The sequence below is a fragment of the Lactuca sativa genome, chromosome 2, assembly GCF_002870075.4.
Source record: "Lactuca sativa cultivar Salinas chromosome 2, Lsat_Salinas_v11, whole genome shotgun sequence".
Lineage (NCBI taxonomy): Eukaryota > Viridiplantae > Streptophyta > Magnoliopsida > Asterales > Asteraceae > Lactuca > Lactuca sativa.
This window is the reverse complement of record NC_056624.2, coordinates 202,418,556-202,436,011: the sequence shown is the minus strand read 5'-3', so window position 1 is coordinate 202,436,011 and position 17,456 is coordinate 202,418,556.

Here is a 17,456-nt window from a genome sequence, read left to right as displayed (position 1 = left end):
GTTGTGATTCGGGGGTAATCCAACTAGGAGGTTGTGGACTCGTTATGTATTGGGCAAGCGAACTGAAAGTTTGTGGGCCTGGGCATTCCAACTGAAAGGTTACGGGCCAGGGGTAGTCCAACCAGGAGGTTGTTGACATGTTATCTGTTTGATTATATGTTTGGGTGGTGGTACTTTGGAGGAACTCACTAAGCTTTGGCTTACAATTTTAGTTTATGGTTTCACGTACTTCTGAGGATCATGGGAAGGCGAATGCATGATTGTATATAACTTCCTTGTTTATGTATCTAGGTCTTGGGGAAAACTATGATGTGAAATAATGGTTTTGAAACAATGACTATTTTGTAAACAATGTTGATGAATGGTGGATTTTGAAAATTTTAAATTTATTGTGATTTTTGGAGTGTTACAGGTTGGTATCAGAGCCTTGGTTTGAGAGAATTAGATGAGCATTCGTGTGAATCCAAAATCAAATTAGGGAACTGCAAAAGTTTTTTTTTTTAACTGATCTTCAAAAATTGTTTTCAAATGTAAACAAGGAAGGATGCGATGTGTACGCTCAATAGGAGCAAGAAAGTATACCCCAAATTACCCACACTGTTATTTGCTATTATGTTTATGATAGAACAACAAGGTAGTGATAGGATAGGTATCTTCAGGAATGCATGATAGATTTGCCTGATAATTGATGCCTGAAAGCCTAGGGTTTCTTTCTTGTATGGAATTGACATCATTATTGTAGTGGCTTAGTGTATTCATCATAGTTGTACATAACTAAGATTCTATAGCCTGATAATGTTTGGTTTATCCTTATTTACCGTTCTTTTTTTATGAAGGGTTTAGGGTAGAATCAGGTATTCGACTGTCTATAGGATCTAGTGTTATGTATGATTAGCATACACGAGTGTTCTAGGGTTGGTGGAAGTTTCAACGATGAGTTATGTGGGGTCAGCCGAGCAGTTGAGGAATGTCTAAAATTTCTCTAGGAAATGAGAATAGGATGTATGCCTATTCTAGTGTGTGTTGTTAGGGTTGTTGTGATGATCTTCTAAGACAAATACAGGTAGGTGCGGAAAGTAGTATGGGTTCATACTACTTGAAGCATAGGACCTGTATGCATAGTAGGGAAGTCATAAACCCTAAGGTTTTTTGTATGGAATAGCTCATGTGGTATAAAATGTGCCTCAACTGGTATTTTCTAGTTTATTTTTGGTATGGTAGTTATGAGGATATTCCAGTCAGGAGTTGGATCGAGTGGCCAAGATAGGTCAGGGCAGACTGAGGACAAGGTTAGGGAGATGATTCATACTGAGGTTGTTTCTATTGTCCGGGGGCAGATACCAGAGTTGTTTGGGTCTATCAAGACCGCCATGATGGAGTTCTTTGATGACCGATACGCTGCACTTTCTGAGGCTGCTGCTGTGGGGATTAGGGAGGGGAGAGCTTTCCAATACCGGGACTTCGACAATTCGAAGCCCCCGGTGTTTGATGGGGTTCAGGATTCGATTATTTCTATGAGGTGGTTGTCAAATTTTAAGGGATGTTTCTTTATTTGCTCCTGCCCAGCTGACCAGAAGGTCAAGTGTGCTCTAAACCTCTTCGGTTTGGAGCGAAGGACTGGTGGAGGTTATTGACTAGCTCATACACTCCGGAGCATAGGTATGGCGTGTCTTGGGAGTAGTTCTTTGAGATGTTCTGCTCGAGATATGTTCCATTAGTGGGGCAGGAGAGGTTGACTCAGGAGTATTTGGATCTGAGACAGGGGATTGAGTCAGTGACTGAGATCACCAAGATGTTTATAGAGAGAGCTATCTTTTGTCCTGAGTTTTCTGCTTCTAAGCAAGCTCAGATAACTCAGTATTTAAGCATGCTCAAGATGTATATATGCCAGTTCGTATCCATACATCGCTATGGTACACTTATGGAGCTACAAGAGGCCGCGAAGAGGGGGGAGATTGAGATGGATCTCCAGGTGAGAAGGCGGAGGTAGGCTTAGGTTCAAAAACAACCTGTGGCGAAGAGGTTCAAACTCGCTGATTCGAGGATTGGAGGGCATAGAGGATGCACTTGTGGTAATGGCGACCAGGTTCTTGAGGGTGTTTTTCGATCTTTATTCGGTTGCCACAAATGTGGCAAGAAGGGGCACTACGCCAAGGATTACCGTCAACAGGCTCCAGTATCGAGCATAAGGATTTTCTATCACTATGACCAGTTGGGCCATATGAAGGCCCAATGCCCATTGCTTATTTCTAGACCAGCACAGGCTCCAGCGCCGGCTACTCTGAGGATCACTGATGGGAGCCAAGGCAGGACGGAGCCCCTAAGGGCCCGAGGTCACGCTTTTCAACTCACAGCAGAGGAGGCTAGGGCAGCCCTGGAAGTCGTTATTGGTACATTCTTAGTGAAGTCTTTGACTTCTTTTGTGTTATTCGAATCGGGCGCGAGTCGGTCCTTTGTATCCTGGTCTTTTTGTAGGGATTTTGATCTGCCCTTATGGATTGTCCGCTGCGGGTTTCTATCGCCAACGAACATGGGATTTCTACATCCAGAGTGTATCAGGGTTGTATATTGGAGATCTTTGGGGTGCCTTATCTGATTGATTTGATTCATATCCCCATGGAGGATGTATGCGTGATAGTAGGGATGGATTGGTTGAGCATGTTTGGTGCTATGATTGACTGTGAGGGTCAATGAGTAGTAGTTCAAACCGCAAGTGGGGAAGAGTCGGTCATCTATGGAGAGGGTATTAGGGTTGGATCAGGGTTTTTTTGGCGGCCAGCGCTCTGTAGTATATTTAGCATGGGTGTATGGGTTATTACCTATGTAGTTGATACTCGGGTTGGGTAGCAAGTTTTCGGTTTCAGATGTACCAGTTGTTAGGGATTTTGCTGATTTGTTTCCAGAGGAGTTACCCAGTGTGCCTCCCAAGAGGCAGGTTGAGTTTAGGATTGAACTAATGCCAGGTGCGGTTCCGATTGCCAAGTTGGCGTACCATTTGGCACCGACCAGGATGTAGGAATTATCCTCTCAGCTTCAGGAGCTGCTAGGAAAGCAGTTCATCAGATCGAGTAGTTCGCCATAGGGAGCACCAACATTGTTCGTTAAGAAGAATAATGGTTCACACCGGATGTGTATTGATTATCGGTAGTTGAACTAGTTGACGGTGAAGAACCGTTATCCCCTTCCGCAGATTGATGACCTGCTTAATCAGTTGCAGGGTGCATCTTGGTTTTTCAAGATCGATATGAGGTCGGGGTATCATCAGGTGAGGGTGAGAGAGGAGGATGTAGAGAAGGCATCATTTCAGAGTCATTATGGGTATTATGAGTTCGTGGTGATGCCATTTGGTATCACCACTGCGCCTGCGGTGTTTATGGACTTGATGAATCAGGTATGCTGGCTGATGCTCGATCCATCAATTATTGTTTTTATTGATGATATCTTGGTGTATTCCAAGAGTAGAGAGAAGCATTGGGAGCACCTTCGAGAGCTTTTGGGAATGTCGAGGCGAGAACGGCTGTATGCCAAGTTCTCGAGGTGTGACTTTTGGTTATGAAAGGTCCAGTTCCTGGGTCATCTCGTTAACCAAAATGGGATTTTGGTCGATCCGGCCAAGATTGAGGCCATGATGCAGTGGGAGGTTCTAAAGTCTCCCTCAGAGGTTAGGAGTTTCTTGTGTTTGGCGGGATATTACCGAAGATTTATCCAGGATTTCTCCAAGATTTATGTACCCCTCACTCGTCTGACGAGTAAGGGAGTGCATTTTCGATGGGCCCATGAGCAACAAACAACATTTGATACATTGAAACAGAGGTTATGTGAGGCCCCGGTGTTGACCCTTTGAAGGGTGTCGAGAATTTTGTGGTATTTTGTGATGCATCCATCATTCGTTTGGGGGCGGTTCTTATGCAAAGGAAACGATTGATTACATATGCTTCTTGACAGCTTAAGCCGCATGAGACACAATATCCTACTCATGATCTGGAGTTGGGGGTAGTGGTGTTTGCCCTCAAGATTTGGAGATGTTATCTATATGTGGTTTTTGTACCGTTTACACGGATTACAAGAGTTTGCAATATCTTATGGACCAGCTGAACCTAAACATGAGGTAGCGTAGGTGGCTTGATGTGGTCAAGGATTATGACTGTGAGTTCCTTTACCATCTGGGTAAAGCGAATGTGGTCGCAGATGCTTTGAGCTGCAAGTCGATAGGATCTTCAACTGATGATATGTGTATGAGGGTATTCATTGATTCTCCACTTTTGGATTTGATCAGAAGGGTACAGGAAGGAGTCAAGAAGGAGAAATGGAAACAGGAGATGATCAGGGGGAGATCGATAGATTTGTCACTGAGAGTCAGGTATTGTTGACCCGGTGTGGTTGGTTTTCGGTTCCGGTTTCTAGTGGGACAGGCTGATAGTTTTGGAGGATGCACATAAGTCTCGCTTTTCGATACACCCAGGAGCCACCACAATGCATTGGGATTTGATACTAAGTTACTAGTCGACGGGTATAAAGAGGGAGATAACCTAGTACGTTGAGAGGTGCTTGACCTGTAGGATGGTCAAGGCCGAACATCAGAGGCCACATGGAAAGCTACAACCTTTGGAAGTTCCCATGTGGAAATGGGAACATATCACCATGGATTTTATCACCAAGCTACCAAAGACTACTAAGGGTTTTGATGCTATTTGGGACATCGTGGATCGATTGACCAAGAGTGCCCACTTTTTGGCCATCTGGGAGTGGTCCTTGGCCGAAAAGTTGGTCGATGTGTATGTTCAGGAGATTGTTGCTCGTTATGGGGTTCCGGTTTCTATTGTATCAAACCGAGATTTCCGGTTCACTTCCCGATTTTGGCAGAAATTCCATGAGGAACTGTGTACGAGACTACATTTCAACATTGCTTATCATCCGCATACTGATGGATAGAGTGAGCGGATCATCCAGAAACTTGAGGATATGTCGCGTGCTTGTGTCATAGATTTTGGTGGGAGTTGGGATTCCTACCTACCTCTTGGAAAGTTTTCTTACATCAACTTTGGTGCACCGTAGTTTGTGCACCGCCCTTCGAGCTTTTGCATGGTCCGTACCCCAGTTTGTTGGGGAGGGGGGTAGGCCATAATGTCATGAGGATGACTGAGGTATTCCTCCAGACCACATAGCTCTTCCAGCAGATCAACCAGAGATTGCAGACAGCTCAAAGTCGGCCAAAGAGTATTGTCGATCAGGATCGATCGGAGTTAGATTTCTAGGTCGACGATATTGTGCTATTGAAGGTCTCATCCCGAAAGGATGTGATACGATTCAGGAAGAGGGGTAAGTTGGGTCCTCATTATGTTGGACCATTCAGGGTGACATACCAGTTGGATTTGCCGAGTGAGATCAGCCTGATCGACAACACTTTCCATGTTTCGCAGTTACAAAAGTGCATGTTTGACGACGAGGCAATGGTCCCTTTGGATAATATTCAGGTCGATGAGTGCCTATATTATATTTGAGAGGGCGGTAGTGGTGGTAGAGAGAAATATGGAGGTCTTACGCAACAAGCAGATACATTTGGTAAAGGTTCAATGGCATCATCGGAAGGGTTCCGAATGGACATGGGAGCCCGAGTCAAAGACACGGGAGCATTACCCAGAGTTGTTCATAGCAGCGGACTTTGAGGACGAAGTATGATTCAAGTGGGGGAGAATTTGATGGGTTTTTACCATAAGAACATCCTATGTGCTCATGCAAACCCTAATGCTTGGATATAGGTTTCTCTATTGTACATGCAATGTGTCCAAGACTTACAATCTTAGATCTAACATATTATAAACTAAAATTAGGGTTTAGAGAATTACCTTTGATTGTTATATAGAAATAACAATCACAAATCCTCCTTGTAATGACTTTAGAAAGCTTAGAGTCACAATTGTCACTCCTCTAATGGCTCACAAACACCAAGAGCAAGAGGATGAAGAATAAGGAGAGAGGAGGCTGCCCAAAACGTCCAGAAACCCTAGTGGAACTCTTAGCCACGTTTTTGGGGCTTAAGGGTACTATATATACATGTAGGCTATTAGGGTTTTCAACTAGGAAACCTTAATTTTTCTACTTAAGCCCTAAGCAGCCCATGGACCCTTTTAGAATATCCCTTGGACGATTTCTAATGGGTTTCCCCATAGAATTCGTCCAACCTATTATCCCAAGGTAATCCATAGCACAAATGCAATTATCTTATAATTACATTTCCAGTCCCTTAAGTTTAATTAATCTCTTTTAGCCACAAAATTAATTATCAATTAATTCTTGACTAATATTAATTAAACAATATGATTTCTCCTTTAATATATTATTCTCATAATATATTAATAAATCATAATTAATCTTCTCTCTCCATAATTCATCCTATCAAGTTGATTTGGTGAAGGCAACCCAAAAGGACCATGCACCATCGGGTCAAGTACATACCAAAATAGTTATGGACTTAGATGCTAATCCAACAGTCTCCCACTTGAATAAGTCTAATAACTATTCTGCGTATGACTTCAGATCCCGATCTGCAATCATAGCTTTCAAAAGCCGCTGTCAACTCTGATTTTATCAGATACGTGTCCTTTAGATAAGGGATCATATATTCCTCCATTCCAGATATCGTATAGACTGAGACATGGATTTAAATCATTCTCTCTATCTATGTGTTGTTTCTCGATTTCCGATTTATGAAGACTGACAACAGACTACAATTGAACACATCAAATTAGTCCCGGCTTGGCCAAGCACTTAGTGTCATCACTAAATCATCGAGGGGCCCACATATATCGCTTTCATCCTACTTTGGATAAAGGAACGGATAAACTTTGATTCAATGCTTCCTTGCACTCACTCACCAAATCACACACAATAATATGTTTTATAACACCAAGTTACTGGTGCGTTTACATATTATCAATGTGTAACCGACTCGCAAGATACAACTCACACATCTTGGTTTCAAGAATATAAGATGTTATCGTCTCACCAATCACTCGTGATAAAATCCATGAAGTGATCCAAGTGAGCGTGGGTTTAATCCAATGCTCAAATCATATTCATAAGCACTCATGAACGTTGCAGCAAACATTTGCTTATGTCTAATACACTTTAGACAATCCACACACCAATTCACGACAGTCTTCATTCATACCTACTTCCAACATATGAACGACTGTGGTCCGTTCGAATAATTTGATTGTTCTGAATCAATTTAATTATTCAGGAAGTCAAAACATGCAAAGTGAAACACAAGAATAATACTAATCCCATATGGCCTCAAACTCTGGGTATAAATAAAACATTTTATTTAATCACCATATTGATTATTCGTTATTTGTTGTTTCGGGTAATCAACTTCTTACTTGAATTATTACTACACCTATCCCATGCTCTCAGCATGCACACAATGTTTACCTACAGTCCTTAGTTTGTGAAATAGATCAAATGAACACATATCCAATCATACTCATTTCATAACTCATAATCCTTATCATAAGTATAAGAATATCAAATTCTTGTTACTTATGCTAGATTCTAACATTTTATGCAATGATTCTTTCGTAAAGTTATAGCTCAAAATCATCAAGACTTGGCTAATCTCTATCAGAAACAATTCTATAGATATGATGTCTCTCACTCAAAGTACATTCCTTTGAACATTCTTCTTGCATAATACTTTCTAATCTAGATATAGATTCTCAATATCCAACTCCCAATTTGGAAACATTTCCATATTTTCCATATGACAATTCATTCTTAATAGAATCTTATCTATTCAAAATAATGTCGATATGGTCCATCCAATACCATACTTCCAACTACTCACAAGCGACCAATCCTCAGCGAGCTTTGGATTGTCCTTTGATAGTTGTTTAATTATCTTAGTCAAAACCGATTCTTGTCCATTTTCCCTCTTAATGTGCTAGACATTTGGAAAATTTTAGAATGGTCAAATATTATAGCACTTGCAATTGATCCTTTACCCGAAGCGTATGGGACACGATGCATAATGTCTTACATAAAGATCTGATACTTTATCAATCTTTTGCCATAATATTTTATGTGTCACGTTCTCACAATTCGAACTATGAAGAGGGATGCCATAATCATAATCGAAATTTGAGAACACACTATGTGTCCTTGACTAAATTTATTAACATTCCACAACCTAAGCCTTTAGATTTGAAATGAAGCATAATATTCTCTCCCTTAATTATAGCAAAACAACTTTTCAACCCTTAGGACTTTGCAAAGTATAACTCTTGTTTTCTATAATTAATATTGCTAACTTGCAATACTTGCCTTAATAATCATATAAGCACAACATTTATGCTCCCACTATCATGATGATTATTATCAAATAAGCATAACACTTATGCTCCTACTAGCTTTGACATGATAATCCTTTATCTAAGCTTCTTAAACTTATACACCTTTGCCTTAGATAGCTCATATGTGTGTCTAAACAATTCAGACTAATTGCCAAATCTCATAATTTAAATCATGGAGAGGGATACCATAACCATAATCGAATTCGAGAATACAATTTTCACAATCAATATCTTCTTAAAATCTCTCTTAGTGAATGCATTTCCTCACAAGCATTTTTATGAAGGAGGGAATCTTATGACACTTAGATTTTAATGGTGTATGTGTTCCTATACATGCGAATTTGTCAAAACCAAAGTCTGCGACAAATCCAAACTCATATGGACTGAACTTTCTCAATCTTGATTTCTTGCCTTTTGGTAACACGAGTGCCCACCATGTCTTCCAAGTAGTTAAGCAGCTCACCCTTTCATATCAATGTACTTTTCATTGATCAAGGTGCTTACCTTTTATGCGTTCAAATGAGAACTCATAAAACTCATATGCTTAATTAACTCAATTGGAATGGCACAAAAACAAAATAATGTCAACACGATAGGTCATAAACCTCAAGTCGTGTGCTAGTGATGATTGATAAGGTTTATTCTTGATTAGTTCTTGAAACCTTTCATGACCATTAAGACTCCCACTGACTCCTTGAATATAAGATTCTCTTGTCAATAATCATTTCTTGACAAACAAATATTCAAGAGTTAGTGTAGCTTTTATCAAGACAAAACACTTCACAAAATTGGTTCTAGTTGGTCTTTGTCTTATCCAAGACATCGCAACTTTCCAATTTCAAATGTACAATAATAAGAAAACTTTTTCAAATTCCACATTTGATGAATGTTATAAACCTTCTTAAGACTTGTCACTCAACTCACAATCTTAGCTCTAAGACTTGTTTTTGGAATGAAGTATGATTGGCTTCTTGATTTAACCATTTCTTTAATTCTTGATTCCTCTTCTCAGACATACAATTGCACTAAGACTCACTTAGAGGATCAATTGAGATATGGTTCTTAATCATTAAGACTTATCATAAAACATAATAAAAGGTACTCTCCCTTCTTCTTAGAATAGAGAAACTTTTATCTTTCTGCCTACTTGATTCTTCTTATTCGTTCTGCTATTGATCGAAACTCTCTCAATCAACTCAGAATTACACTTAATCTTATAAGTATAATCATATTTACTTAACCTTAGTAAATCATGATGAATATCTTTGTTACTCTTGTGGTGGACTTGATCAACACACAACTTTGTGTACTCGATCTCCTAGTCCTTCACTTGACACTTTGTCAACGAATTAGTCTAATTTCCAAATATGAAATTTCTCATTCATCATGCAACCAAGTTGTATGATTCCAAGTTTCTGTCCAATTGAAACTTGGGCGATGAGAAACTTTTCCTATCTGGTAAATTATTGACATTCCCACAAATAACATAATTAAGAAACAAATCCATTATTGCTAATAACAGAAACATTCAAACATCAATTTTTCATACATGCCATTGCAAGGATAAATATAAAATCAAAATCTATTTTATTGCGGAAAAATTTGTCCTTACAATGCAATTCATTGAAAAACTTTGTTAATACATATTTCTTAGAAATCTATTCTAACTCTAAGTAGTAGCTCAAGAATCCAATCTTCAAGCAATGCGATCAAATCCATTCCTTCACGATTAGATTCTGCTCACTTCTTCCCTTAAGTTTCCTTTCCTTTCTTCGATTCTACAAAACATCAATTGTAATCTTATCACATCATGCATCAAGAATCTAGAATAGGAACTTAAAAGAGTTAGTTAATGGATTTTACCTAAAGCAGAGCCATACGTTTTGACTCTCCCATCTCTTAGATCTCTTAGGTAAATAGGGTAGCTTCGTCTCCAATGCCCCTTCTCTTGGCAATAAAAACAAATTGATTCTTTTGGAACAGCACATGGAACTACTTCTGACTTTGCCTTTCTAATATGATCAAACTTTTCAATTTCTTGCAAGATAATTTACCCAATTAATACAAATAATCAATCTTTAATCATATAAGGAAGTTATTATCTAATCAATTGGTAATTATCTTGTGTTTTGGCAAGGATAATCTTTTAGAAACATTAGAAATCGTATTTTATAAGTTTAAAATGAATATGGTAATTATCCTTAAGCAAAACAGCAATAAAATCCGAAATTCCCTCTGTCTGACGCTCCGACTCGCCGAGTCACACATTGGAACTCGCCGAGTAGGGCAGACTCGCCGAGTCCATGTAGTGACTCGCCGAGTCAGTTCGAACAGAAGGCTAGAATTCGATTTTCAGTTAATAATTCAACATTGCATCACATACAATAGAAACCAATCAAGGCTTTGATACCACTGATGAGTTTTTACCAAAAGAACATCTTATTGTTGGAATAGTGTCTAAGGCTGCAACTATATTAGGAAAGTATTTGACCCGATTGAGCATGGTCCTTTTGGGTTTCCTTCACCATAGCAACTTGACAGGATGATTTATAATGAGAGAAGAAATATTATTAATATATTATGAGAATAATATAAAGAATAATAATATTATTATTTGATTAATATAAGTCATAAATTAATTAGGAATTAATTTGGTGACTTAAAGAGATTAATTAAATAGAAGGGCATAAACTGTCAATTGTATGATAGTTGTACTTTGGGCTATAATCTCTTAAGGATAAGGGGTGGACGTTAGGGTTTAGAAGAGCCTAGAATTCGTCCAAGGGCTTATCATAAAGGGATTGGATTGCTTAGGGCCTAAGTTATCCAATTAGGGTTTTAAGGGTGAAACCCTACGAGCCTTACAAGTATAAATAGACCCAAGGGGTCAATGAAATCGGAACTCTTGCCTTTGGAAGAACCCTGGCCGATTTCTAACTCCCTCCCCTCTCCCTCTAATCATCCTCTTGCTAAGTTGGTGTTTGTAAGCCATTAGAGGAGTGACACTTGTGACTCTAAAGCTCCAAGGACAAGAAGATTCAAACAAGTGATTCAAGGTAATCATCTAAATCTGATTTCTTATGTTATTATACTAGAATTATCATTAGAAGTCTTGGATTCAATGCATGTTCAATTAGAGAAACCTAGATCCAAGCATTAGGGTTTGTATGTGCACATAGGAATGTTCATATGGCTAAAACCCATCAGTGGTATCAGAGCCTTGATTGGTTTCTATTGAAATGATGCATTGGTTGCTTCTTTGTTGCTTGCAAAATTTGAATTTTGTCATTCTGCCTGATGAACTCGGCGAGTTCCATAGTGGACTCGGCGAGTAGGCCTCAACTCGGCGAGTCCATTGTGGTACTCGGCGAGTTCGAGCGTCAGAAAGAGATAATTTCGGGATTTCTTGCTGTTTATCTTTTGGATACTTACCTTAATCTTAATAGGTCAATATAAATCCGATTTTAATATATATTTGAGTATATTCTTGACCTAATTGAATATATTTATCAATTAATTGAATATTAATTTCCTTATGTGATAATTGATTAATTATTTTAATTAAATTGGTAAATTTTTTTGCAAGAAATAATTAAATAAATCAAATATGGATAATTATGTGATTAAATCTTAATTTGGAATATTTGTTACTTGATTCCCCATGTTTTGAAAAGTTTAAAACTTGCCCTCAAGTTTTGAAATTTATGTTTTGTGATTAAAAGTTTAATTTAGACAATTTTAAATTTCAAACCCTAGAATTTTACAAGTTTAAAATTCAACCCTATACTAATATAATATTACAAGACTAATATATATATATATATATATATATATATATATATATACGTAAAATTAAAATGCTAGTCTTACCATTACTAGGCCTCATTCACGAAGCCGGTCTATAAGGTGGGTATAAGGTTGCGGCCTATAAAATGGCACTTAATGGGTGTACACTCACACCCACCGCTTGCTTGATCGGTGGAGGGTCGTTAGCCGAACGGGTAGGATAGGGCAACCTCCTCACCTCATTAAAAGTATAATATGAAATACAAAGTAACTACATGTTTTTCAAAAATCCCAATCCTAGTTACTTTAGGAAAAGTGAATTGATGCAATCCCATGAAATTACACTTTTCACCGTTGCTAAGAAGTTAGTGGAGCATGTGTGGTTTACCGGCACACTAATTGGTTCTAAGCAAATGTGGCAAAGGGTGATTCATTGTATATCATAGTTCGATGGAGCGTGTGTGGTTTACCGGCACATCGAATAGGTGATTGTTACAATGAAGGCACCATGTGAATTTGCATGGTAATTCACACCCACTTTGTGATCCTTGGTATCCCAGTCACAAACGAGAGGGGAATATCGAGATTTAAACATGCCATTGAAAAGTTCAATGAATCTCATCGAAACCTAGGAATTCTCAGTACATTTAGAGCTTAAAGTTATGTTTTCATGGTGGAGAATTTGTGAATCGTCATTCACTTACCTTCAAATTGTTTGCATGTTAGATTACGGCATCGCTTTTCTAATATGTAAATATTGTTGTTGGATCCTAGCCCTAATTTTTCCTTATTGGGTGATAATTAGGGATTCGTATTCTAATCTACCTTTGTCCTTTCTATTTGTATATGTCGAACGCTAACAACGCTGCTGCTAGTTCATTCACATTGATGAGCCTTTGTCAAAAGGTGACTTTCGATGGGACGAACTTTAGCGAATGGATAAGATACATTCGCACGATTGTTCGCTACGAGGACAAGGAGTATGTCCTCGATGAGAAGCTCGAGAAGATCAACCCTAAAATCGCTACTCCGGCTGAAATGACTGCTTTTGAGACTCATAAACGTGATGCAACGAAGGTTCATTGCATCATGATAACCACAATGAACGTTGAATTCCAAAAGCCCTATGAGGACATGTATCCCTACGAAATGCACCAAGACTTGTTGGAGAGATACCACCAAAACTCAAGGCAGGAACGTTACGAGATCTTCACTAACATGATCTCCGCTAAAATGGGACATGGAGAATCTCTAACCGTGCCCCTGCAAAAGATGCAAAGGTATGTCGATCGTCTTCGCAAGTTGAATGTTGACTTTGGGGAAGACTTGGCTATCGACATGGTGCTTCACTCCTTGCCTCCGTGTTACAACCAATTTAGGATGACCTACCACATGAACAAATAAGAGGTCACCCTAAGTAAGCTCCAAGGTCTCCTTAGGGTTGCTGAGAGCAACCTCAAGGAAAAGTCTGTTGCACCAACTCCCAATCCACCAGCTGCTCCTGTTTTGGCAATTGGGCAAGGTAGGGGTAAGACGAGGAAGCTCCGTCTAAGAGCTACCGCAAGGGAAAGTCCTGAGATGGTTCCTCTTCTAGTGGGACCAAAGTTGATCCTGCTAAGCCTAACCCTAACCCAAAGGAGGCAGAGTGCCACCATTGCCACAAAATAGGGCATTGGAAGAGAAACTTCCCAGAATACCTGCAAGCCATCATGGAAGGAAAGATCAAGCCGTCTTTCGCAGGTATATACACAATTAAATCTAATGATTCATGTCATGCTATTTCTTGGGTACTAGATACCGGGTGTGGTTACCATATTTGTTCTGAATTGTAGGGACTAAAAAGAAATAGAGATGTGGAGCATGGAAGAATAAATATAATCGTGGGAAACAGAAGATCGTCGCCTGTGATCAAGATTGGAGTGTATTCTCTAGTACTTAGGAATGGTTTATGTTTAAATTTGAATAATTGTTGCTATTCGCCAAAAATGGCAAGAAACATCATTTCATTTCATGGTTTGTTTAGACAAGGATTTAGATTTTCTTTTAATAATGAGAATGGTTCTATTTATGCTTATCTAAATGGTGTCTTGTATTTTGAAGCAATACCATGTAATGGAATTTATGAAACTGTTATGATTGTAGATAACCTAGGAAATGATGTTTTATGCATGGATTCTTCCAATAGTATGGATAGAGCATCCTTGTGGCATTGTCGTCTTGGACATTTCAACAAGAAGCACATAGCCCATCTCCAAAAGGATGGAGTGTTGGAGTCATTCGACCTTAGGGAAGATGACACATGCGAGTCTTGTTTACTTGGAAAGATGACCAAGTCACCCTTCACTAGCACATGTGAAAGGGGTGAGGGTCTATTGGACCTCATACATACCGATGTATGTGGACCGTTTAGATGAACCACAAAGGATGGGAACTGCATCTATGTGACTTTTACCGATGACTATAGTAGATATGGGTATATCTACTTAATCAAGCAAAAGTCAGAAACGTTTGAAAAGTTCAAAGAGTTCAAGAATGAAGTGGAGAATCAATTGGGCAGGAAAATCAAGATGCTTCGATCCGATCGAGGAGGAGAATACCTAAGTCTTGAATTCCACGACTATCTCAAGGAGTGTGGAATACTTTCACAATTGACGCCACCTAGGACACCGCAGTTGAATTGTGTGGCAGAAAGGCGTAATCGAACCTTATTAGACATGGTCCGCTCTATGATGAGTCGTGCTTCACTAGCTATATCATTCTAGGGGTATGCCTTAGAGACTGCCACCCATATCCTTAACCGAGTCCCTACTAAGAAGGTTGCCAAAACACCTCACGAGATGTGGACAGGGAAAGCTCCCTCGTTAGCACATATCAAGGTTTGGGGTTGTGAGGATTTCGTAAGATGTGATACTCATGACAAGCTCGAACCTCGTAGTGAGCGATGTATTTTCATCGGCTACCCGCAGAAATCCTTTGGATATCTCTTCTATAGATCGAAGGACAATGTTGTCTTTGTTGCGAGGAGAGGAGTTTTCCGAGAGCGAGAACTCATAAGCCAAGGAGACAGTGGGAGGCAAATCGAGCTTGAAGAAATTCAAGAGTCGATTGATGAAGGAACCTCTACCGCTGGCGCTCAACCCGAGGAGGAAACTCCGGTTGAACCGATTGACGAGTCATTACCTCTTAGACGTTCCAAAAGAGTTAGAGTTCAACCCCAGTTTTATGGTTTTCATATTTCTACCGAGGGGGACACGTATATTAGTGATGGTACACTAATAAATCTAGATGAACCTAATAACTATAAGGAAGCCATGGCAAGCCCGGAGTCTGTGTAATGGAAAGAGGCAATGGACAACGAGATCCAATCCATGTATGACAACCAGGTTTGGAATTTGGTTAATAATGTGCCCGGACGTAAGACCGTTGGGTGCAAATGGATCTTCAAGAAGAAGACCGACGTGGATGGAAACGTACACACAAATAAGGCGCGATTGGTTGCAAAGGGCTTTACTCAGACTCCCGGAGTTGACTATGATGTGACCTTCTCACCAGTTGCGAAGATAAAGTCTATTAGAGTGATGCTAGCTATTGCCGCATTTCATGATTATGAGATTTGGCAAACGGATGTCAAGAACTCTTTCCTTAATGGAAAGTTGGCTGAGGATGTTTACATGGCTCAGCCAGAGGGTTTTGTTGATCCGAAGCATCCAAATAGAGTGTGTAAGCTTGAGAAGTCCATTTATGGACTTAAGCAAGCGTCTCGCAGATGGAATCTTTGCTTTGATGAGAAAGTCAAAGAGTTTGGATTTGTACGAAGCGAAGATGAATCATGTGTATATGTCAAAGCCAGTGGGAGTATAGTAAGCTTCCTCATTTTGTATGTCGACAACATACTACTCATAGGAAACGACATCCCGACACTGCAGGAGGTCAAGTCCTGGCTCTAGAAGTGCTTCGCTATGAAGGACCTCGGAGAGGCTTCCTATATTTTGGGAATAAGGATAGTGAGAGAACGAAGTAAGAGACTAATAGGACTTAGTCAGAACACTTACTTAGATAAAGTACTAAAACGTTTTAGTATGGAAAACTCGAAGAAGGGAGAATTACCGATACAAAGTAATGCCAAGTTGAGTAAGACTCAAAGTCCGAGTACCGAAGCTGAAATAGCATAAATGAGCCGAGTCCTATACGCTTCCATAGTTGGCTCAATCATGTATGCTATGACTTGTACTCGCCCTGTTGTAGCCTTTTCTTTGAGCATGGTTAGTAGATATCAAGGGAACCCTGGCAAAGCCCATTGGGTTGTGGTCAAGAATATCCTTAAGTACCTTCGGAGGACGAAGGAATGGTTTTTAGTCCTCGGAGGGAGTGATGACTTAAAGGTGCGAGGGTATAGTGACGCCAGTTTTCAGACCGACAGGGACAACTACCGTTCGCAGTCGGGCTGGGTCTTTACCCTGAATGGAGGAGTAGTGACTTGGAAATGTTCCAAGCAAGAAACCGTAGTTTATTCAACGTGCGAATCAGAGTACATTGCAGCGAGCGAAGCCTCAAAAGAGGCAATATGGTTGAAGAACTTCATCGGTGATCTTGGAGTTGTACCTGCCATAAAGGAGCCCATGAAGATTTTCTGTGATAATGAAGGAGCGGTTGCCTCGACCAAGGAACCGAGGGATCATGGTAGATCTCGACATATCGACACAAAAATATCACTTTATTAGACATCGTGTAGAAGAAGGACAACTCGTGGTTAATAGGATATCATCAGAAGATAACCCAGCAAATCCGCTTACAAAGGGGCTGAGCAGGGTTAAGCATGCTAGGAGTATTGGGCTAAAGGATGATATTAGTATAGATTAGATAGTATTAGAAACGTGTAATAGATAAATGTAATTGACATTTGATGATTAAATAAAGGAGTATTATTTATGAGTAATGTTATTGTCTTATGTTAATTGTTTAACTATTGTTTCACTTTGCATGTTTTGACTTCCAGAATAATTGAGTTTATTAAGAATAATCGAATTATTCAAATTGCCCACAATCGTTCATATGTTGGAAGTAGGTATGCATGAAGATTGTCATGAATTGGTGTGTAGATTGTCTAAATGGTATTAGACATAGCAAAAGTTTGCTGCAACCTTCGTGAGTGCTTATGAACTGGTTTTGAGCATTGGAACAAACCCGCGCTTGCTGGAATCACGTTATGGAATGTGATAAAAAGGGTGATCGCAAGATGATAATATCATATGGTCTTAAAACCTAGATATATGGTTTGTTATTTGTTAATTGGTTGTACATTGATAATGCGAAACCACA